Here is a 25,599-nt window from a genome sequence, read left to right as displayed (position 1 = left end):
ACTGGACTATCTGTCTGTCTCTGTACCAATACCATGCAGTTTTTATCACTATTGCTCTGTAATACTGCTTGAGTTCAGGGATACTGATTCCCCGGGAAGTCCTTTTATTGTTGAGGATAGTTTTAGCTATCCTGGTTTTTTGTTATTCCAGTTGAATTTGCAAATTGTTCTGTCTAACTCTTTGAAGAATTGGATTGGTCTTTTGATGGGGATTGCATTGAATCTGTTTTTCGCTTTTGGTAAAATGGCCATTTTTACAATATTAATCCTGCCAATCCATGAGCATGGGAGATCTTTCCATCTTCTGAAATCTTCCTCAGTTTGGTAAAAGTTTAAGTGGGAGAGAGGCTTGAATTCATCAAAGAAGAAAATAGTTTTTAAACAGGAATGTGATTAAAACCAATTATTAATAAATTTAATCTAGTGAAGTTGAAAATTTTCTGTACAGCAAAGATCATCATTATTCAAATGTCAGCCTGCAGAATAGAAAAATATCCTGACTGATTGATTATACGTTTAAAAGAGGGTTATCATCCAAACTATATTTATAACTAAAGAGCGACCATTGAGGGGAAAAAACAATTTTAAAGTGGGTATAAAAGTAAACAGTTTGCAAAGGTTTGTCAAAGAAAATGAAAATAGTTAAGAAACACTTAGAAATTGTTAAACATCTTAGCCACCAGGAAAATGCAAATTAAAACTATTTTGAGATTTCCCCTCACTCCCCTAAGAATAGCCAATATTAATAAACTAAATGACAACTGATCTTAGTGAGGATTTGAGGAATGGTGAACATGTATTCATTGTTGATAAAAAATTACCAATATGGAAATCAATATGAAGATTTCTCAAAAAGCAGAAAATAGATCTAGCAAAAGAGCCAGCTATACTAGCATTGGACATACATACACAGAACACTAAAAATTCTGTGAGCTATAATAGCAACCTCAATGCAAGGTATACTTTCTGGTCTAATATGTTATGCTAATAACCAACCGCTTGAATAGAATTTATGGCCTGCTCCAAGAGAATAGAAGCCATATTTGGCACTGTTCATGATCAATAACCCGAGGTAAAATAGGTCATGATTACTAGGGGAAAACTTTATATTTTTCTGCTAAGTGAACACAGCAATAGGATGACTCCTAATGATGTAGACAACTGCATCACTCAACCCTCACAAGAGAAGCTTCTTGCAGTAGACAGTAGTTAAGAGACACTACAAGTGGACAACGTGCAAAGAGTAAGAGATTTGGAGCATTTGGCCCCAAATAGGATGACTCTATGAAACAACTCCTCTCAAGGTTCAGTGATCTATGAAGGAAAGGAGGTAGAAAGAGACTGAAATAGTCGATGAGTCCAACAAAGAAGTATTTTCCAGACAATAGGGAAGGTGCACAAGCACTCAAAGAGAATGACCCTGACTACATGCAAAAGACAAAGTTAAGCCAGACCAAAATCCTAGCACAGGGGAGAAATAGACCCAAAGTAGCATCCCTAATTAGAAGCTACTTGAAATTGGTAACTGCTAGAACTGGGAAAATGAGTTTTCTTCAGTGGAGTGAAACTGGATGTATCAATCACTCTGTAGGACAAGCTTCATCTTCAAGAATAGTGACCCAATACAAAATGGATGAATAAAAAAAGAAAGAGAAAAAAGAGGGGGGAGGGAGGGAGGGTTAAGAGGAGGGGAGAGAGAGAGAGAGAGAGAGAGAGAGAGAGAGAGAGAGAGAGAGAGGGAGAATGAAATGTTGGAGGAGATTTATTGTAGATATTGAGAAGAGCATAGTCAGAGGCAGGAACAAATGGGAGAGTTCAGTGAGGACAAAACCAGACTGAGTTTGCCATGTGAGTAAACGGGGAACGGGGGGAGGGGGGACAAGGGGGGGATGGGGGGACGGGACACGGACAGGCTCTGCAGCAGGAGGCCCAAAGGTATAAAGAACCCTCTGGGCTGAAAAGTTCCAGGTACAGCAGGGTCTGCCACCCATTAGAACTCTATAACAAGTTAAGATTGAGGGTTGTGTGGAGATCCTAATAGGCAGCATCTGCTTTGATATGTTAAATAGACACCTCAGCCATTGTCCCAGGTTTGAACCCTAAGAATGACTTCACTTTGGTTAATTGAATCTGTACTTTTACATTTTGGTTTGGTATTGTTTTGTTTTGTTTTTGTTTTTGTTTTGTTTTTTTATTAACTTGAGTTTTTCTTATATACATTTCGAGTGTTATTCCCTTTACCGGTTTCCGGGCAAACATCCCCCTCCCCCCTCCCCTTCCTTATGGGTGTCCCCCTCCCAACCCTCCCCCCATTGCCGCCCTCCCCCCATAGTCTAGTTCACTTGGGGTTCAGTCTTAGCAGGACCCAGGGCTTCCCCTTCCACTGGTGCTCTTACTAGGATATTCATTGCTACCTATGGGGTCAGAGTCCAGGGTCAGTCCATGTATAGTATTTAGGTAGTGGCTTAGTCCCTGGAAGCTCTGGTTGCTTGACATTGTTGTACTTTTGGGGTCTCGAGCCCCTTCAAGCTCTTCCAGTTCTTTCTCTGATTCCTTCAACGGGGGACCTATTCTCAGTTCAGTGGTTTGCGGCTGGCATTCGCCTCTGTATTTGCTGTATTCTGGCTGTGTCTCTCAGGAGCGATCTACATCCGGCTCCTGTTGGTCTGCACTTCTTTGCTTCATCCATCTTGTCCAATTGGGTGGCTGTATATGTATGGGCCACATGTGGGGCAGGCTCTGAATGGGTGTTCCTTCAGTCTCTGTTTTAATCTTTGCCTCTCCCTTCCCAGCCAAGGGTATTCTTTTTCCTCATTTAAAGAAGGAGTGAAGCATTCACATTTTGATCATCTGTCTTGAGTTTCGTTTGTTCTAGGGATCTAGGGTAATTCAAGCATTTGGGCTAATAGCCACTTATCAATGAGTGCATACCATGTATGTCTTTCTGTGATTGGGTTAGCTCACTCAGGATGATATTTTCCAGTTCCAACCATTTGCCTACGAATTTCATAAACTCGTTGTTTTTGATAGCTGAGTAATATTCCATTGTGTAGATGTACCACATTTTCTGTATCCATTCCTCTGTTGAAGGGCATCTGGGCTCTTTCAAACTTCTGCCTATTATAAATAAGGCTGCGATGAACATAGTGGAGCACATGTCTTTTTTATATGTTGGGGCATCTTTTGGGTATATGCCCAAGAGAAGTATAGCTGGATCCTCAGGCAGTTCAATGTCCAATTTTCTGAGGAACCTCCAGACCGATTTCCAGAATTGTTGTACCAGTCTGCAACCCCACCAACAATGGAGGAATGTTCCTCTTTCTCCGCATCCTCGCCAGCATTTGCTGTCACCTGAGTTTTTGATCTTAGCCATTCTCACTGGTGTGAGGTGAAATCTCAGGGTTGTTTTGATTTGCGTTTCCCTTATGACTAAAGATGTTGAACATTTCTTTAGGTGTTTCTCAGCCATTCGGCATTCCTCAGCTGTGAATTCTTTGTTTAGCTCTGAATCCCATTTTTTAATAGGGTTATTTGTCTCCCTGCAGTCTCACTTCTTGAGTTCTTTGTATATTTTGGATATAAGGCTTCTATCTGTTGTAGGATTGGTGAAGATCTTTTCCCAATCTGTTGGTTGCTGTTTTGTCCTAACCACAGTGTCCTTTGCCTTACAGAAGCTTTGCAGTTTTATGAGATACCATTTCTCAATTCTTGATCTTAGAGCATAAGCCATTGGTGTTTTGTTCAGGAAATTTTTTCCAGTGCCTATGTGTTCCAGATGCTTCCCTAGTTTTTCTTCTATTAGTTTGAGTGTATCTGGTTTGATGTGGAGGTCCTTGATCCACTTGGACTTAAGCTTTGTACAAGGTGATAAGCATGGATCAATCTGCATTCTTCTACATGTTGACCTCCAGTTTAACCAGCACCATTTGCTGAAAATGCTATCTTTTTTCCATTGGATGGTTTTGGCTCCTTTGTCAAAATTCAAGTGACCATAGGTGTGTGGGTTCATTTCTGGGTCTTCAATTCTATTCCATTGGTCTATCTGTCTTTCTCTGTACCAATACCATGCAGTTTTTATCACTATTGCTCTGTAATACAGCTTGAGTTCAGGGATAGTGATTCCCCCTGAAGTCCTTTTATTGTTGAGGATAGTTTTAGCTATCCTGGGTTTTTTCTTATTCCAGATGAATTTGCAAATTGTTCTGTCTAACTCTCTGAAGAATTGGATTGGTCTTTTGATGGGGATTGCATTGAATCTGTAGATCACTTTTGGTAAAATGGCCATTTTTACTATATTAATCTTGCCAATCCATGAGCATGGGAGATCTTTCCATCTTCGGAAATCTTCCTCAATTTCTTTTTTTTTTTTCAGAGTTAATAACATGTTACCAGAGCTCACTTCATAATGCACAGTTACATTTGATTTACCATCTAAATAAGAAGGTTGCATGGAATCATTTGACAGAATAATGAAGGATTCCTTCACATTCAAAGTTATAAAGTTATCAATTACCTAAAAGGCTTGGTAAATAACATAACATTTTATCTTCTATAATAATTAGTGTCTGGCACCTAGAAGTTAGATTGTTTTCCCCGTATTGTTACAAACTCTCAAAACCAGCTTTGTCTTGTGTTCTCAGCTCAGGGAACTCAGGAGCAAACAAAAGCTTATCCAACATAGCTGCATGAAACCAGGTATGGTGGCACATCCTAAACCCAGCCTTTTTGGAGGTGGAGAGAGTACATTCAAGTGCATCCTCAGCTACCCAGCGAGGTCAACGTCATCCACAGCTGCCTTGTGTGTTCTAGGGCAGCCTGGGCTACATGAAACCCTATCTTACAAAAAGAAGAGAAAATATTGTTTGAGTACTTTCCTTCATACAGTTAAGGTTCTGACTGTCTGAAATGTTTTTTTTTTCATTTTTAAAAAAATGTTTTCTTACGTTTATCACAAAATAATCGATATGAACTTTATAAAAATGATTTCTTTTTCAGATTTTACATGCATTTTTTTCTTGAACTGCATCATCTGTTGCATCACCTAGAAATGGAGTTACAGACGGCACGAGCGGCCTTGTGGGTGCTGGGAATCGGAAGAGCAGCCAGTCCCCTGAACCTAGGCGCTACCTCTCTAGACTCCATCTCTGAAATAGGATGTTCTTTTTTTTTTCAGTTACTACTGTACTTTATTGTGTTCAACCAAATAACCATGTTACAAAAATAGCAAGCTGCCATAATAAAAAATAAGGCTCCTCTATCCAGCACCAGATAGCATCATTATACTTTCAAGCCTAGAAATTGCACACTTGTATATAAACCAACCAAAGATGAGGATTGAGAGTTCATCTTGGTGGATTTTTCCTTTGATGAATATGAAGTGTCCTTCCTTACCTTTTTTGATGACTTTTAATTGAAAATTGATTTTATTTGATATTAGAATGGCTACTCCAGCTTGCTTCTTCTGACCATTTGCTTGGAAAGTTGTTTTCCAGCCTTTCACTCTGAGGTAGTGTCTGTCTTTGTCTCTGAGGTGTGTTTCCTGTAGGCAGCAGAATGCAGGGTCCTCATTGCGTACCCAGTTTGTTAATCTATGTCTTTTAATTGGGGAGTTGAGGCCATTGATGTTGAGAGATATTAAGGAATAGTGACTATTGCTTCCTGTTATATTCATATTTGGATGGGAGATTATGTTTGTGTGCTTTTCTACTCTTTGTTTTGTTGCCAAGACGATTAGTTTCTTGCTTCTTCTAGGGTATAGCTTGCCTCCTTATGTTGGGCTTTACCCTTTATTATCCTTTGTAGTGATGGATTTGTAGAAAGATATTGTGTAAATTTGGTTTTGTCATGGAATATCTTGGTTTCTGAATCTATGTTAATTGAGAGTTTTGCAGGATACAGTAACCTGGGCTGGCATTTGTGTTCTCTTAGGGTCTGTATGACATCAGTCCAGGATCTTCTCGCCTTCATAGTTTCTGGCAAAAAGTCTGGTGTGATTCTGATAGGTCTGCCTTTATATGTTACTTGACCTTTTTCCCTTACTGCTTTTAATATTCTTTCTTTATTTTGTGCGTTTGGTGTTTTGACTATTATGTGACGGGAGGTGTTTCTTTACTGGTCCAATCTATTTGGAGTTCTGTAGGCTTCTTGTATGCCTATGGGTATCTCTTTTTTTAGGTTAGGGAAGTTTTCTTCTATGATTTTGTCGAAGATATTTACTGGTCCTTTGAGCTGGGAGTCTTCACTCTCTTCTATACCTATTATCCTTAGGTTCGATCTTCTCATTGAGTCCTGGATTTCCTGTATGTTTTGGACCAGTAGCTTTTTCTGCTTTACATTATCTTTGACAGTTGAGTCAATGATTTCTATGGAATCTTCTGCTCCCGAGATTCTCTCTTCCATCTCTTGTATTCTGTTGGTGAAGCTTGTATCTACAGCTCCTTGTCTTTTCTTTTGATTTTCTATGTCCAGGGTTGTTTCCGTGTGTTCTTTCTTGATTGCTTCTATTTCCATTTTTAATTCCTTCAACTGTTTGATTGTGTTTTCCTGGAAATCTTTCAGAGATTTTTGTGTCTCCTCTCTATGGGTTTCTACTTGTTTATTTATGTTTTCCTGGAATTCTTTCAGGCATTTTTGCGATTCTTCTCTGTAGGCTTCTACTTGTTCTCTAAGCGAGTTCTCCACGTCTTTCTTGAAGTCCTCCAGCATCATGATCAAATACGATTTTGAAACTAGATCTTGCTTTTCTGGTGTGTTTGGATATTCGATGTTTATTTTGGTGGGAGAATTGGGCTCCAATGATGCCATGTAGTCTTGGTTTCTGTTCGTTGGGTTCCTGTGCTTGCCTCTTGCCATCAGATTATCTCTAGTGTTACTGTGTTCTGCTATTTCTGACAGTGGCTAGACTGACCTATAAGCCTGTGTGCCAGGAGTGCTGTAGACCTGTTTTCCTGTTTTCTTTCAGCCAGTTCTGGGGACAGAGTGTTCTGCTTTCGGGCGTGTAGTTTTTCCTCTCTACAGGTCTTCAGCTGTTCCTGTGGGCCTGTGTCTTGAGTTCACCAGGCAGGTTTCTTGCAGGGGAAAAGTTGGTCCTACCTGTGGTTCCAAGGCTCAAGTTTGCTCGTGGGGTACTGCCTAAGACCTCTCCGTGGCGGCAGCAACTGGGAAGATCTGCGCCGCTCTTTCTGGGAGCCTCCATGCAGCAGGGTTCCAGATGGCGATTGGTGTTTTCCTCTGGCGTCTGGATGTGCACAGTGCAGTCTCTTCTGGTTTCCCAGGCGTGTCTGCCTCTCTGAAGGTTTAGCTCTCCCTCCCACGGGATTTGGGTGCAGAGAACTGTTTATCCGGTCTGTTTCCTTCAGGTTCCAGCGGTGTCTCAGGCGCAGATGTCCTGCCGCTCCAGGGCCCTCCCCTATGGGAACCCAGAGGCCTTATACAGTTGCCTCTTGGGCCAGGGATGTGGGTAGGGGTGGGCAGTGTTGGTGGTCTCCTCTGCTCTGCAGCCTCAGAAGTGCCCACCTGACCAGGTGGTGATGTCTCTCTCCCACGGGGTTTGGGAGCAGAGAGCTGCTGCGGGCCGGATCCTCGGGTGTGGGACCCTCAATTTCTTTCTTCAGAGGCTTGAAGTTCTTATTGTACAGATCTTTCACTTGCTTAGTTAAGGTCACACCGAGGTACTTTATATTATTTGGGACTATTATGAAGGGTGTCCTTTCCCTAATTTCTTTCTCGGCTTGTTTCTCTTTTGTGTAGAGGAAGGCTACTGATTTATTTGAGTTAATTTTATACACAGCCACTTTGCTGGGTATAAAGTTGTTTATCAGGTTTAGTAGTTCTCTGGTGGAACTTTTGGGATCACTTAAATATACTATCATATCATCTGCAAATAGTGATATTTTGACTTCTTCTTTTCCGATCTGTATCCCCTTGCCCTCCTTTTGTTGTCTGATTGCTCTGGCTAGAATTTCAAGAACTATATTGAATAAGTAGGGAGAGAGTGGGCAGCCTTATCTAGTCCCTGATTTTAGTGGGATTGCTTCAGGTTTCTCTCCATTTAGTTTAATGTTAGCAACTGGTTTGCTGTATATGGCTTTTACTATGTTTAGGTATGGGCCTTGAATTCCTATTCTTTCCAGGACTTTTATCATGAAGGGGTGTTGAATTTTTTGAAATGCTTTCTCAACATCTAATGAAATGATCATGTGGTTTTGTTCTTTCAGGTTGTTTATATGATGGATTACGTTGATGGTCTTCCGTATATTAAACCATCCCTGCATGCCTGGGATGAAGCCTACTTTATCATGGTGGATGATTGTTTTGATGTGCTCTTGGATGCGGTTTGCCAGAATTTGTTGCCATGTAGTCTTGGTTTCTGTTGCTTGGGTTCCTGCGCTTGCCTCTCGCCATCAGATTATCTCTAGTGTTACTTTGTTCTGCTATTTCTGACAGTGGCTAGACTGTCCTATAAGCCTGTGTGTCAGGAGTGCTGTAGACCTGTTTTCCTGGTTTCTTTCAGCCTGTTATGGGGAGAGAGTGTTCTGCTTTCGGGCGTGTAGTTTTTCCTCTCTAAAGGTCTTCAGCTGTTCCTGTGGGCCTGTGTCTTGAGTTCACCAGGCAGGTCACTTGCAGCAGAAAAGTTGGTCTAACCTGTAGTCCCGAGGCTCAAGTTCGCTGGCGGGGTGCTGCCCATGAGCTCTCTGTGGTAGCAGCAACCAGGAAGATCTGCGCTGCCGTTTCCGGGAGCTTCAGTGCACCAGGGTTCCAGATGGCGTTTGGTGTTTTCCTCTGGAATCAGTAATGTGTGCAGAGTGCAGTCTCTTCTGGTTTCCCAGGCGTGTCTGTCTCTCTGAAGGTTTAGCTCTCCCTCCCATGGGATTTGGTGCAGAAAACTGTTTATCCGGTCTGTTCCTTCTTGTTTTGTTTTTAAGACAAGGAAATAAAAGTACTTTGAATATAATCTGGGAGTATTTGGGGGAGGAAAAGAATATGATCAAAATGTATTAGTTGAGGGATTTTCAGTATATTCACAGGTTTTTGCCTCCTTCCATGTTAAAATACTGTCATCAATTCTCAAAGAAACCCTGTGGTCTTCATTTACCTTCTGAGCCTTCCATCCCCCACATGACTCATCTATGACTCTTTAAAACTGGAAATAGATTTGTCAATTCTTCACATTTCCTGCAAGTACAGTCACTCAGGTTCTTTTGTGACTGGCTGCTTTCACAATCTCAAACGTACAGTCTCAATTTTGTAATTCTTTCAAGGCTCAGCGGTATCCTGGTTACTTTATTTTTAACTTTAAGCAAGTTAGAGTTATTTGGGAAGAGGAATTCTGAATTAAAAACAAAACAAAACAATGCCTCTAAAAGATTTGCAAGTATGCGAGTTTGTAGGTGATTTTCTTTCTTTCTTCTTCTTCTTCTTCTTCTTCCTCTCCTTCTCCTACCCCTCCTCCTCCTCTCCTCCTCCTCCTTCTTCTTCTTCTTCCTTTTTTTTTAAAGTGGTATAAATCAAGCATCTTATAGTCACTAACATTTGGGGGGGGTGTTTTGTTTTCTTTTAATTTTATTTTTCTTGGATATTTTACATACTTGCATTTCAAATGTTATCTCTTATTTACCCCCTCTTCCGAGTGGTTGTACTGAAAGATCCCATGCAGAAAGACCCTTACTCAAGTCTTGGGAAATCGTGGACCCCAGACACAGAGAGACCATTTTGGATGTAATAAGCAAAGGCTAGGTTTATTACGGAGACCTATTACAGAGATCTCCGGGCCGACACGTATCCGCAGGAGACAGAGGTGTCGACCCCCGAGAGGCTGGAAGAAAGAGCATTTAAAGGCAGAGGCTGGGGTTGGGGATTTAGCTCAGTGGTAGAGCGCTTGCCTAGGAAGCACAAGGCCCTGGGTTCAGTCCCCAGCTCCGAAAAAAAGAACCAAAAAAATAAAAAAAATAAAGGCAGAGGCTGTGAGCCCAGGGGATGGGGATGTCAAAGGGGGATGCACCTGAAAGATCCCACGCAGAGAGAACCTTACTCAAGTCTTGGGAAATCGCGGACCCCAGACACAGAGAGACCATTTTGGATGTAATAAACAAAGGTGAGGTTTATTATGGAGACCTATTACAGAGATCTCCGGGCCGACACGTATCCCACTCAGGAGACAGAGGTGTTGACCCCGAGAGGCTGGTAGAAAGAGTATTTAAAGGCAGAGGCTGTGAGCCCAGGGGATGGGGGATGTCAAAGGGGAAGGCACTACAAGTTACAGGATTGTTTTATGGCTCCAGGAGATAAGGGGACGCCAGAAGGTTTTATGGCCCCCTGGTTCCTGGAACAGAGCTACTAAATCAGGAGAATGGTTAGGTCTTTAGGTCCTCATTATTTTTAAAAGTTTGTCAAAATTGATGAAGCATTTGTATTTGAAACACCTCTGGTTAGGCTTGGGCCACCGGTTTCCTGGAGTGCTCTCTATAGGACACAATGGCTAGAAAGCACAAGTAGGGGCTTATCAGGGTCTGAAGGACATCTGGTTAAAGTATGACTCTGAGTAAGCTGGGGGGATGTCTTTGGATGGTTTATGGGTCAGTCCTTGATAGCCTGAGCTGGTTTTTTTATTCCTTTTCTTTATCTTTATGGCCTGCTATTCCTGGCGGCAGGGCTTACTGAGTCTGTGGCTTTTGGGGCTTACTCTTTTAATTTTATATTTCTAAACCTTAAATTCGTATAATTTTGCTTTCATTCCCTTCTTCTTCTACTAAATAATTCTAATCTTAGAATTTTGATATCAAGTCTCGTATTTGGTCTCACCAGTTGTCCTAACTGACTGGTACTGTTGTCTCAGAACCATCAACCGCACAGCACACACTCGATTTTTAACAAAAGCAATTAACCTGTTTGTCACGCAGGGGCCAAAAACTAAAACCAAGAAAATTATTAATAATGGCCCAGCTGTAGCAGAGAGTAGGGTAGTCATCCAGGGAGACCGAGTGAACCAAGACTCAAACCAACCTTGTTAAGCGTCTCTATCTTTTTGTAGGAGTCAAGTCTATTAACTAGTTTTTTTTTTTAACACACATGGACCTATAACCGGAAGCAGAAGCAAAACTAAGAAGGGTCCCTTAAGGGAAGATATCAGAGTAGTCATCCCAGGAGATCTACTAAACCAGCTCTTGAACCATCTCTGATGTGTTTTTTTGTCTGTCTTTTGTCTAACCTTTTTCTAAGTTTATTTATGGAGTCTTTAATTACTCTTGAATGGTCTGTATAGAAGCAACACTTTTCTTTCAGTGTAGCACACAGACTCCTTCTTTAAGGAATATCAGGTCTGATCTTTTCTTATTTTGAAGGACTACCTCTGAGAGGGAGGTTAGGTATTCTTGGAGGTCAGCTATAAAGTCCTTCCCTCTTTTTATATCTGAGTCAATGGCAGTTCTGAATTCTCTATAAGCCTTGTATTGTAGGGCAACAGCAGATGTCTTTGTGTTGCCCTTGTAGCACCTAGATAGCCTTAAGTAATTTTCAACTCTTTTTTTTATTAAGTTTTTAGCATCAGGATTTTATCTGGACACTATCTAAACCTATACACCAAGGTCATGACTAGCTTTTAGAACTTCTAAACTTATATAGATTGTGATCCCTGAGGCACAGTCCCAAGAAGTGTTAGGAGTACTAACATATGTAATGTTATATCATTTGTAATAGAAATCAAGCCTATTCCCACACTTATCCCGATGGAACCCAGGGCAAACATGCTGAGTGTCCCTCTAGGTCTCAGCTCTCAGCCCCAACAGCTAGTATGTGGCTGGTGAGGGCTGAGAATTGACGGCTGTCAGGGTGGTCAGCAGCACCAGGTACAGTCCTTTCCAGCGATGCTCGAGTGCCTGGGCTCCGTGTCGTTGTATGTAGCTGTAGTCTCCAACCTGGAATTGATCAGATGTCTCAGGGGTCTCTGGGGTATAGGCTGTTGTCAGCTGTGACCAAAATTCTTTTCGTATCACCTGTAGGTCTTTTAGCCTGGCATACAAATCATTATTATTATGACATGTTGGTTCAGTAACATCATCTAATACAGTCAGGGGAGCTGAGGCCCCATATAAGATCTCAAAGGGGATAAGGCTGAATCTGGAAGGGATATTTCTTGCTCTGAAGAGAGCAAGAGGGAAGGAGTGTCACCCAGTCTGCGCCAGTCTCCATGGTCAATTTAATTTGTTCAGGGTCTCTTTTAAAATTTTATTTATTTACTCTACCTGTCCTGAACTTTGAGGTCTGTAGATACAATGTAATTTCCAATCGACCTCTAAAAACTTGGCCACACCCTGTCTTACCTTGGCAACGAAAATAGGGCCGTTGTCTGACCAGATTACCTTGGGCACTCCAGACTGGGGGAAGATTTCTTCCAGTATCTTCTTGATGACTATCAAGGCCATCTCTTGCAGTTGTTGGCTTCACCAGGGCATCCAAGAGATGGTAAAGGCATCTGAAGTGCTGATGTGCTGGGGGGTAGAAGTTCAGCCATCCCAGATGACATCGTGTTGTCCACCATGGCAGCACCCACTTGTCTCTGACCTTCATTCATGAAGAGAACTGTTCCCGTCTGTGGACAAGGTCCTCCCTTTCAGCAGGGGTCAATCAGCCATGCTTCTGTCAGTGTTTGACACTCGTGCTGTCGTGGCTCCAGGTCTGGATTGGGCAGCAAGGTGACCAGATTGCCCCCAACAGGTGGAGAATCTAGACCAGTGGTCCCATCCTCTGGGACATTTTATTTAAAGGCAAAACATCAGCCACTCTATCACAGTTTAAGTCCTGGATTGGGTGATAATTGTTAGTGCCTGGTTGGCAGGAGTGATGTGTTCCAGGCAGAAAAGCACTAAGCCACACATCTCCCAGCATCAGGTACTGGTGCACTGAGACAGGTCTTAAGCTCCACATATACAGTCTGCAGATATGTATACACATGGCCTCACCCAGCCATTTTAGCCCACGCAAGCCATTTTAGAGAGCAAATTTAGGACCAAGAAGCTCTCCAGTGGCCCCTCTTGTTTTTTCTTGGGCAGTCCCTGACCCAGTGTCCTTTTTCTTTGCATTAGGCACCCTGATCTTTAGCCAGGAATTCTCTTCTGTTGCCAGGTACTATCTTCCTAGGTTCCCTAATTACTGTGGCCAGTATATGTTCCTCTCTTATCTTTTATCTCTCTTTAGCTCTCTAACTTCCTCTTCTTAACTTTCTGTCTCTTCTCTTCTCTAGCTTCCTGCTCTTTTTACCTCTTTCTCTGTAACTTGTACTAACTCTCAGCAACTTAACTTAACCCTTTAAATTTCTGTAACTTTCTCTTCATATCCTTTTCTTATCTTAGCCAGATTGGTGGGGCATTTTCTAGCCCCTCAGAGACCCACCCTTGGAGTCTGGCGGCAGACCTGGCACTCCCCACCTTTAGGTGTTTTGAAGTCAACAGACAGAAGTGAGGGCCTTCCATCCGTGTCTGGAACATTTTTTCTGGCCTCTAGTAGGATTCCGTCTTTCCTCGGTGGTAAAGAAGACCTGTAACAGTCACTAACAAGCATCTTAAATGGGATGGTGAGAAAACAAGGGAATCTCGAGAATAGAGGTCCACTGAAGAGGGCAAATAGCATTTAGTCACACAGCTAAGCCAGGCGGCTTTCTTGGGACAAAAAGGCCTTGTGTCTGTGAAACAGAAAAGTGAGCAGAGGGGCAGCCTATCTGTTACCGGCTCTCTCTCTGGACTTAGATTTTCCCTTAAGGAGTACCTCCCTATAGTGTCAGCTCCATGGTTTTATCGCTCAAGAAACCCATTCTCTAAATGGCACTAGGCTTCTAGTAAGAACTAATAACAAAAGGATGGAGAGACGTAAGAAACTGGGTGTTAGATACTAAGCAGCTGACAAAAGAATTGTAACCAGTTCACCTGGGGCTTCTTGTCTCTTACATCTAATAAAGAGATTGTTAATACTATAGTATCAACCTTTAATAAAAAAACTATAGCTCTCTCCATGTCTCTGAATATCAGGACTGTAGTAGTAGTCCTTCACCAAACTGTCTCAGTGGGCTAAGGGCCCATGGAAAAGAAAACATTAATCCTGACCTTGGCCACAGCCAAAGTTTGAATTCTAAATTTTGACTGGCAAAACAAAACAAAGTTCTTTACAGTTTGTTGTAGATTTTTTAAAACTATTTTAGGGGTTTCTCTGCCCCCCAACCTGGGACATTTCGACCACAGGGGCAGGAACTGGCTGCTGTGGGGATAGGATCAAAGGCATTCTCTATGTTAATGATGACCAATGAGAAAAGTAATTTAATGCTGGAGACTGACTCCACTCTTGGAATAGGGCCAGCAGATAAGGCAGGCTCCCTAAAGAACTTCTCTTAATGAGCACTCTCTTTCTGTGAGCAAGAGTGGAAGGTCTGGCCACTAAAAGCAGAAATTTCTTTCTTGTTCTTGTTTTCCTTACAGTCTTCCCCCACCTCACTCTCAGCCTTTTTAGATCATTCTTCCTGTAGCATTTCTAACACAGCCTGTCCCTTTTTTTATAGCCTGTCCCTTTTTAATAGCCTGTTGACAGCATTTCTGATCTTTTAGGCAGCTACGCACTAAGTGTCAAACCGGCTGAAACTCCGCCTTTAAGATTCCTTGTTCCCAAGCAAAATTTAAATCTTTTTTTAGCTTATCTCAGCTGTCCACCGTGAGATTCCCAGAGATCGTGAACCAAGGTGTAGCAATTCACTAAGAAATCTCTCTGCAGTGTTTTTTTTTAATCTTAAGCCTTTTTCTTTTAAACAGCTCCTGAAGAGCCAGAAAAATTGGTTGAGACTGAGAAGTCCCCATGCTCGCTGCAGCAGCTCCGCAGCTAGTTTCACTCCCCGCTACTGTGTGTTGTGAGCACAAGCACAGATAAAACACTATGTTTTAAAAAATTAACGTTGGCTATCAACCAACACACCTCCACTAGAGTGGGGTCCATAAAATTAAGTTTCTTACTCACTATATTTGTTCTATAGCCAGCTGCCTAATCTGGGGAACTTTTTTTTTTTTTTATGAGCAGTTTCTTCCTCAAGGTTTTTGTTAATGTCTGTTTACACAACTGTTAACAGCAGCTAGGTTGGTCAAAGGGAGCAAAGGGAGGGGCCTCTCTCCTTGGGAAGGAGGCTCAAGAGAGAAAGACAAAACTCCCTGGCAGAAAACAATTTTTCTCAAGCAAATTATTTTTAACTTTTAACTTAAGCACCAAGAGGACCAAGTAAAACTCTTTGATGAACAAAGCAGACAGTTTCATGATTTCAAACACAGTCATCAGTCCAAGATTTTAAACACAGTCGTCAGTCCAAGATTTCAAACACAGTCGTCAGTCTAAGCCAAAAGAAAAAAAAAAAAAAAAAACACTCGACAATACCACAGAAAACAAACCAGACAAACAAGACCAAGACAAAGCATCCTATCCAGAAAACCACAGTCAGGTACACAGAGTGGGATTCCACATCCACTCTCTCAACACAGACACAGAGTGGGATTCCACATCCACTCTCAGAGTGGGATTCCATATCCATTCTCTTAGGAGGCAACACTGAGTAGGATTCTACATCCACTCTCTAAGTACTGACCAGAGTGAGACTCCACGTCCACTCTCTAAGCACTGACCAGAGTGAGATTCCACTTCCACTCTCTAAGTACTGACCAGAGTGAGACTCCACGTCCACTCTCTAAGCACTGACCAGAGTGAGATTCCACTTCCACTCTCTAAGTACTGACCAGAGTGAGACTCCACGTCCACTCTCTAAGCACTGACCAAAGTGAGATTCCACTTCCACTCTCTAAGTACTGACCAGAGTGAGACTCCACTTCCACTCTCTAAGTACTGACCAGAGTGAGACTCCACTTCCACACTCTAAGTACTGACCAGAGGGAGACTTCACCGGTACCGAGACACACATATATACACACACGACGGAACGAAAACAGAGACAGACACAGACTGACAAATGTGGCGCCGCTCACACGGAGACATTCAGACAAACATCTAACTCACTTCCAAGGGGTCTTCGGAGTCTGGGGTGGTCGTGCAGATCCCGGACGAGCCCCCATTATGAAAGATCCCACACAGAGAGACCCTTACTCAAGTCTTGGGAAATCGCGGACCCCAGACACAGAGAGACCATTTTGGATGTAATAAGCAAAGATGAGGTTTATTACGGAGAACTATTACAGAGATCTCCGGGCCGACACGTATCCCACTCAGGAGACAGAGGTGTCGACCCCGAGAGGCTGGGAGAAAGAGTATTTAAAGGCAGAGGCTGTGAGCCCAGGGGATGGGGGATGTCAAAGGGGAAGGCACTACAAGTTACAGGATTGTTTTATGGCTCCAGGAGATAAGGGGACGCCAGAAAAGGTTTTATGGCCCCCTGGTTCCTGGAACAGAGCTACTAAATCAGGAGAATGGTTGGGTCTTTAGGTCTTCATTATTTTTAAAAGTTTGTCAAAATTGATGAAGCATTTGTATTTGAAACACCTCTGGTTAGGCTTGGGCCACTGGTTTCCTGGAGTACTCTCTATAGGACACAATGGCTAGAAAGCACAAGTAGAGGCTTATCATGGTCTGGAGACATCTGGTTAAAGTATGACTCTGAGTAAGCTGGGGGGATATCTTTGGATGGTTTATGGGTCAGTCCTTGATAGCCTGAGCTGGTTTTTTTATTCCTTTTCTTTATCTTTATGGCCTGCTATTCCTGGCGGAGGGGCTTACTGAGTCTGTGACTTTTGGGGCTTACTCCTTTAATTTTATATTTCTAAACCTTTAATTCGTATAATTTTCCTTTCACACCCAAGTCACAGGATTGTTTTATAGCTCCAGGAGACAAGGGGACCCAGAAGGTTTTATGGCCCCCTGGTTCCTGGAACAGAGCTACTAAATCAGGAGAACGGTTGGGTCTTCAGGTCCTCATTATTTTTAAAAGTTTGTCAGAATTGATGAAGCATCTGTATTTGAAACACCTCTGGTTAGGCTTGGGCCACGGGTTTCCTGGAGTGCTCTCTGAAGGATGCAATGGCTGGAAACCACAAGTAGGGGCTTAAATAAACATCAAAGGGGCAGAACAAAGAACAGTTACTCACACCCGGTGATAAGCAAAGTAGTTCTCTTGCATTCCTTTTCTTTATCTTTATGGCCTGTTATTCCTGGCAGCAGGGCTTAGCCCTGAGTCTGTGGCTTTTGGGGCTTACTCTTTTAGTTTCATATTTTTAAACCTTAAATTCGTATAATTTTCCTTTCAGTACCAGTTTACAATCCCACCAACAATAGAGGAGTGTTCCTATTTCCCCACATCCTCACCATCATCTACTGCCACCTGAGTTTTTGATCTTAGCCTTTCTGACAGGTGTGAGGTGTTACCTCAGGGTTGTTTTGATTTCCCTGACAACTAAGGATGTTGAAATTTTTTTAGGTAATTTTCAGCCATTCAGAATTCCTCAACTGAGAATTCTTTGTTAAGTTCTAAACCCCATTTTTTAAAAAGATTATTTGGTTCTCTGAAGACTTTGAAGAATTCTTTGTATATATTAGATAGTAGCCTTCTATTAGATATAGGATTGGTAAAGATCTTTTTCTCAATCTGTTGGTTGCTATTTTGGTCCTAAACACAGTGTCCTTTGCCTTACAGAAGCTTTGCATTTTTATGAGGTCCCATTTGTCAATTCTTGATCTTAGACATAAGCCATTGGTGTTTTATTCAGGAAATTTTCCCCTGTACCTATGTGTTCAAGACTCTTCCCCATTTTTCTTCTATTAGTTTGAGTGAATATGGTTTTATGAGGAGATCTTTGATACACTTGGAATTGAGCTTTGTACAAGAAGAAAAAAAATGGGTCGAAAAGGGCGGCACAGATCTTCCTGGTTGTGGCCGCCGAGGAGAGCTCATAAGCAACACCGCACGAGCAAACTTGAGCCTTGGAACCACAGGTAAGACCAACTTTTCTGCTGCAAGCGACCTGCTGGTGAACTCAAGACATACAGAGGAAAAATTCCTCTAGGACTGGACACTTCCAGTATTTAGAGGGAGTCCCAAACCTGCGAATCCCTGCCCGCAGCAGCTCTCTGCTCCCAAACCCCATGGGAGAGAGCCCTCACCACCTGGACAGGTGGGCACTCCTGAGACTGCAGAGTGGAAGAGACCACAAACACTGCCCACCGCTGCCCACATCCCTGGCCCAAGAGGAAACTGTATACGGCCTCTGCGTTCCCTTGGATAAGGGCACAGCTGCAGCGGGTCCCCTGCGTCTGAGACACCGCCAGAACCTGAAGGGACCGACCAGATAAACAGTTCTCTGCACCCAAATCCCATGGGAGGGAGAGCTAAACCTTCAGAGAGGCAGACACACCTGGGAAACCAGAAAAGACTGCACTCTGCACACATCTCTGATGCCAGAGGAAAACACCAAACGCCATCTGGAACCCTGGTGCACTGAAGCTCCCGGAAACGGCGGCACAGATCTTCCTGGATGTGGCCCCTGCGGAGAGCTTATAGGCAGCACCCCACGAGCAAATTTGAGCCTCAGGACCGCAGGTAAGACCAACTTTTCTGCTGCAAGCGACCTGCCTGGTGAACTCAAGACAAAGGCCCAAAGGAACAGCTGAAGACCTGTAGAGAGGAAAAACTACACGCCCGAAAGCAGAACACTCTGTCCCCATAACTGGCTGAAAGAAAACAGGAAAACAGGTCTACAGCACTCCTGACACACAGGCTTATAGGACAGTCTAGCCACTGTCAGAAATAGCAGAACAAAGTAACACTAGAGATAATCTGATGGCAAGAGGCAAGCGCAGGAACCCAAGCAACAGAAACCAAGACTACATGGCATCATTGGAGCCCAATTCTCCCACCAAAGCAAAAACGGAATATCCAAACACACCAGAAAAGCAAGATCTAGTTTCAAAATCATATTTGATCATGATGCTGGAGGACTTCAAGAAAGACGTGGAGAACTCCCTTAGAGAACAAGTAGAAGCCTACAGAGAGGAATTGCAAAAATGCCTGAAAGAATTCCAGGAAAACATAAATAAACAAGTAGAAGCCCATAGAGAGGAGACACAAAAATCCGTGAAAGAATTCCAGGAAAACACAATCAAACAGTTGAAGGAATTAAAAATGGAAATAGAATCAATCAAGAAAGAACACATGGAAACAACCCTGGATATAGGAAACCAAAAGAAGAGACAAGGAGCTGTAGATATAAGCTTCACCAAGAGAATACAAGAGATGGAAGAGAGAATCTCAGGAGCAGAAGATTCCATAGAAATCATTGACTCAACTGTCAAAGATAATGTAAAGCAGAAAAAGCAACTGGTCCAAAACATACAGGAAATCCAGGACTCAATGAGAAGATCGAACCTAAGGATAATAGGTATAGAAGAGAGTGAAGACTCCCAGCTCAAAGGACCAGTAAATATATTCGACAAAATCATAGAGGAAAACTTCCCTAACCTAAAAAAAGAGATACCCATAGGCATACAAGAAGCCTACAGAACTCCAAATAGATTGGACCAGAAAAGAAACACCTCCCGTCACATAATAGTCAAAACACCAAACGCACAAAATAAAGAAAGAATATTAAAAGCAGTAAGGGAAAAAGGTCAAGTAACATATAAAGGCAGACCTATCAGAATCACATCAGACTTTTCGCCAGAGACTAGGAAAGCCAGAAGATCCTGGACTGATGTCATACAGACCCTAAGAGAACACAAATGCCAGCCTAGGTTACTGTATCCTGCAAAACTCTCAATTAACATAGATGGAGAAACCAAGATATTCCATGACAAGACCAAATTTACACAGTATCTTTCTACAAATCCAGCACTACAAAGGATAAGAAATGGTAAAGCCCAACATAAGGAGGCAAGCTATACCCTAGAAGAAGCAAGAAACTAATCGTCTTGGCAACAAAACAAAGAGAAGAAAAGCACACAAATATAACCTCATATCCAAATATGAATATAACAGGAAGCAATAATCACTATTCCTTAATATCTCTCAACATCAATGGCCTCAACTCCCCAATAAAAAGACATAGATAAATAAACTGGATACGCAACGAGGACCCTGCATTCTGCTGCCTACAGGAAACAAACCTCAGAGACAAAGACAGACACTACCTCAGAATGAAAGGCTGGAAAACAACTTTCCAAGCAAATGGTCAGAAGAAGCAAGCTGGAGTAGCCATTCTAATATCAAATAAAATCAATTTTTAACTAAAAGTCATCAAAAAAAAGATAAGGAAGGACACTTCATATTCATCAAAGGAAAAATCCACCAAGATGAACTCTCAACCCTAAATATCTATGCCCCAAATACAAGGGCACCTACATGCGCAAAAGAAACCTTATTAAAGATCCAAAGACACATTGCACCTCACACAATAATAGTAGGAGATTTCAACATCCCACTCTCATCAATGGACAGATCATGGAAACAGAAATTAAACAGAGACGTAGACAGACTAAGAGAAGTCATGAGCCAAATGGACTTAACACATATTTATAGAACATTCTATCCTAAAGCAAAAGGATATACCTTCTTCTCAGCTCCTCATGGTACTTTCTCCAAAACTGACCATATAATTGGTCAAAAAACAGGCCTCAACAGGTACAGAAAGTTAGAAATAATCCCATGCGTGCTATCAGACCACCACTACCTAAAACTGGTCTTCAATAACAATAAGGGAAGAATGCCCACATATACGTGGAAACTGAACAAAGCTCTACTCAATGATAACCTGGTCAAGGAAGAAATAAAGAAAGAAATTAAAAACTTTTTAGAATTTAATGAAAATGAAGGTACAACATACCCAAACTTATAGGACACAATGAAAGCTGTGCTAATAGGAAAACTCATAGCGCTGAGTGCCTGCAGAAAGAAACAGGAAAGAGCATATGTCAGCAGCTTGACAGCACACCTAAAAGCTCTAGAACAAAAAGTAGCAAATACACCCAGGAGGAGGAGAAGGCAGGAAATAATCAAACTCAGAGCTGAAATCTACCAAGTAGAAACAAAAAGGACCATAGAAAGAATCAACAGAACCAAAAGTTGGTTCTTTGAGAAAAACAACAAGTTAGATAGACCCTTAGCCAGACTAACGAGAGGACACAGAGAGTGTGTCCAAATTAACAAAATCAGAAATGAAAAGGGAGACATAACTACAGATTCAGAGGAAATTCAAAAAATCATCAGATCTTACCATAAAAGCCTATATTCAACAAAACTTGAAAATCTGCAGGAAATGGACAATTTCCTAGACAGATACCAGGTACCGAAGTTAAATCAGGAACAGATAAACCAGTTAAACAACCCCATAACTCCTAAGGAAATAGAAGCAGTCATTAAAGGTCACCCAACCAAAAAGAGCCCAGGTCCAGACAGGTTTAGTGCAGAATTCTATCAGACCTTCATAGAAGATCTCATACCAATATTATCCAAACTATTCCACAAAATTGAAACAGATGGAGCACTATTGAATTCCTTCTATGAAGCCACAATTACTCTTATACCTAAACCACACAAAGACCCAACCAAGAAAGGGAACTTCAGACCAATTTCCCTTATGAATATTGACACAAAAATACTCAATAAAATTCTGGCAAACCGAATCCAAGAGGACATAAAAATAATCATCCACCATGATCAAGTATGCTTCATCCCAGGCATGCAGGGATGGTTTAATATACGGAAAACCATCAACGTGATCCATTATATAAACACACTGAAAGAACAAAACCACATGATCATTTCATTAGATGCTGAGAAAGCATTTCAAAAAATTCAACACCCCTTCAGGATAAAAGTCCTGGAAAGTATAGGAATTCAAGGCCCATACCTAAACATAGTAAAAGCCATATACAGCAAACCAGTTGCTAACATTAAACTAAAAAGAGAGAAACTTGAAGCAATCCCACTAAAATCAGGGACTAGACAAGGCTGCCCACTCTCTCCCTACTTATTCAATATAGTTCTTGAAGTTCTAGCCAGAGCAATCAGACAACAAAAGGAGGTCAAGAGGATACAGATGGGAAAAGAAGAAGAAAAAAAATATCACTATTTGCAGATGATATGATAGTATACTTAAGTGATCCCAAAAGTTCCACCAGAGAACTACTAAAGCTGATAAACAACTTCAGCAAAGTGGCTGTGTATAAAATTAACTCAAATACATCAGTAGCCTTCCTCTACACAAAAGAGAAACAAGCCGAGAAAGAAATTAGGGAAACGACACCCTTCATAATAGTCCCAAATAGTATAAAGTACCTCGGTGTGACTTTAACCAAGCAAGTAAACGATTTGTACAATAAGAACTTCAAGACTCTGAAGAAAGAAATTGAAGAAGACCTCAGAAGATGGAAAGATCTCCCATGCTCATGGATTGGCAGGATTAATATAGTAAAAATGGCCATTTTACCAAAAGTGATCTACAGATTCAATGCAATCCCCATTAAAATACCAATCCAATTCTTCAAAGAGTTAGACAAAACAATTTGCAAATGCATCTGGGATAACAAAAAAACCCAGGATAGCTAAAACTATCCTCAACAATAAAAGGACTTCAGGGGGAATCACTGTCCCTGAACTCAAACAGTATTACAGAGCAATAGTGATAAAAACTGCATGGTATTGGTACAGAGACAGACAGATAGAACAATGGAACAGAATTGAAGACCCAGAAATGAACCCACACACCTATGGCACTTGATTTTTGACAAAGGAGCCAAAACCATCAAATGGAAAAAAGACAGCATTTTCAGCAAATGGTGCTGGTTCAACTAGACGTCAACATGTAGAAGAATGCAGATCAATCCATGCTTATCACCCTGTACAAAGCTTAGGTCCAAGTGGATCAAGGACCTCCACATCAAACCAGATACACTCAAACTAATAGAAGAAAAACTAGGGAAGCATCTGGAACACATGGGCACTGGAAAAAATTTCCTGAACAAAACACCAATGGCTTATGCTCTAAGATCAAGAATCGACAAATGGGATCTCATAAAACTGCAAAGCTTCTGTAAGGCAAAGGACACTGTGGTTAGGACAAAACAGCAACCAACAGATTGGGAAAAGATCTTTACCAATCCTACAACAGATAGAGGCCTTATATCCAACATATACAAAGAACTCAAGAAGTTAGACCACAGGGAGACAAATAACCCTATTAAAAAATGGGATTCAGAGCTAAACAAAGAATTCACAGCTGAGGAATGCCGAATGGCTGAGAAACACCTAAAGAAATGTTCAACATCTTTAGTCATAAGGGAAATGCAAATCAAAACAACCCTGAGATTTCACCTCACACCAGTGAGAATGGCTAAGATCAAAAACTCAGGTGACAGCAGATGTTGGCGAGGATGGGGAGAAAGAGGAACACTCCTCCATTGTTGGTGGGATTGCAGACTGGTACAACCATTCTGGAAATCAGTCTGGAGGTTCCTCAGAAAATTAGACATTGAACTGCCTGAGGATCTAGCTATACCTCTCTTGGGCATATACCCAAAAGATGCCCCAACATATAAAAAAGACACGTGCTCCACTATGTTCATAGCAGCCTTATTTATAATAGCCAGAAGCTGGAAAGAACCCAGATGCCCTTCAACAGAGGAATGGATACAGAAAATGTGGTACATCTACACAATGGAATATTACTCAGCTATCAAAAACAATGACTTTATGAAATTCGTAGGCAAAATGGTTGGAACTGGAAAATATCATCCTGAGTGAGCTAACCCAATCACAGAAAGACACACATGGTATGCACTCATTGATAAGTGGCTATTAGCCCAAATGCTTGAATTACCCTAGATGCCTAGAACAAATGAAACTCAAGACGGATGATCAAAATGTTAATGCTTCACTCCTTCTTTAAAAGGGGAACAAGAATACCCATGGCAGGGAATAGAGAGGCAAAGATTAAAACAGAGACTGAAGGAACACCCATTCAGAGCCTGCCACACATGTGGCCCACACATATACAGCCATCCAATTAGACAAGATGGATGAAGCAAAGAAGTGCAGGCAGACAGGAGCCGGATGTAGATCGCTCCTGAGAGACACAGCCAGAATACAGCAAATACAGAGGCAAATGCCTCTGTAGGACCCCTGTTGAAGGAATCAGAGAAAGAACTGGAAGAGCTTGAAGGGGCTCGAGACCCCATATGTACAACAATGACAAGCAACCTGATCTTCCAGGGACTAAGCCACTACCTAAAGACTATACATGGACTGACCGTGGACTCTGACCTCAGAGGTAGCAATGAATATCCTAGTAAGAGCACCAGTGGAAGGGGAAGCCCTTGGTCCTGCTAAGACTGAACCCCCAGTGAACTAGATTGTTGGGGGGAGGACGGCAATGGGGGGGAGGATGGGGAGGGGAACACCCATAAAGAAGGGGAGAGGGAGGGATTAGGGGGATGTTTGCCCAGAAACCGGGAAAGGGAATAACACTGGAAATGTATATAAGAAATACTCAAGTTAATAATAGAAAAAATTAAAAAAAAAAAGATCCCACTGCTGACTTGTGTGATCTGAACTGCTGATATCCTGACAACACAGATTGGATTTGCTCCAAAGAACTATTTCTAAACAGGTACACATCTAAGACATTATTTCCTTTGGCAGCCTCCTAGGCAGACCAGCAATTCTGGTATATCCAGAATCCCTCTGTTGCTAAACAACATTCCCCCACTTTCATTCAATTTCACACCCCTACCTTTACATATAAGCAACCCAAACACTCGCATTAGTATGTCTCTACTAGCTACAGACTCTCTGGTTCCAGCCCCCCAGGAAAATCAAGAGTCAACCAATTGTAACCCAACAGTAAGATTTACATGTTAAATTCTCAATCCACAATACATTTACACAATAAGCTTACAACCAATGAATAAGAATATAAACCACCCACCTACATAAGCTATAATTTGCCCATCTAGACACACAAAATCATGTACACATCTATCCTTTAAGAATAGCCATCACAACCTGTAAATGTGCAGAGAAGAATCTTAACAGCTACCACAGGTTCTCTCAGCTGCCTCCTCCTTGCTCTGACTCCTCCCTCTCCTTCTAAAACCTCTGTTCCTGCCTCCCATCCTTCTCATGCAATGACGGGCCTCATTTTATCTTATCAGCCTTTACTTGTATAATGACATCAACCTATATTTCACCCTTTCTAAGGAAAAAAAAACTTTTCTCTCAATGTAAGTTGAGCACAACTATTATCATTTTGTAATTTAAAGGTATAACATATACCTAACACCCAGTCCAACATTTTATCCGTTAAACAGAAGATTTAGTTATCTATTCTAGCTTAAGAAAGGTTTAAGTCCCTGCACCTAAATCCCATGGGGGAGAGAACTAAACCCCAAGAAGTGCAGAAAATCCTGGGACCTAGGGACAGACAGCCACTTCTGCCCAATTTTGCTCACATCCTAGCCCAAGAGGAAACTGCATAGTGCCTCTGGATACAGGAGTATAGGAGCAGTGAGTAGCAGGAGCCTGCTGGTTTCTGCCTTCGCCTGAAACTGAACTGAAACAGTCCCACAGTTCCCTGAACCCAAATC

At 41.9% G+C, this 25,599-nt stretch overlaps 1 protein-coding gene across 9 annotated transcripts in view; it reads right to left on the bottom strand.

Moving 5' to 3' along the window:
- Window positions 1-25,104, bottom strand: part of LOC148003346 (sulfotransferase 1C2) — a 61,543-nt gene extending 36,439 nt beyond the window's left edge. For 2 of the 9 annotated variants that reach the window (XM_087568411.1, XM_087568402.1), the window contains exon 1: window positions 25,019-25,097. The gene's annotated coding sequence lies outside the window, so the exon portion shown is untranslated. Of the gene's footprint in view, window positions 1-25,018 lie in introns of all 9 variants that reach the window. The other 7 variants (XM_087568408.1, XM_087568410.1, XM_087568407.1 and 4 more) reach the window with 5 other exon arrangements.
- Between the last annotated feature and the right edge of the window lie 495 nt (window positions 25,105-25,599).

Source organism: Rattus norvegicus, chromosome 9 (genome assembly GCF_021556685.1).
Source record: "Rattus norvegicus strain SHRSP/BbbUtx chromosome 9, alternate assembly SHRSP_T2T, whole genome shotgun sequence".
Lineage (NCBI taxonomy): Eukaryota > Metazoa > Chordata > Mammalia > Rodentia > Muridae > Rattus > Rattus norvegicus.
This window is presented reverse-complemented; position numbering and strand designations above follow the sequence as displayed.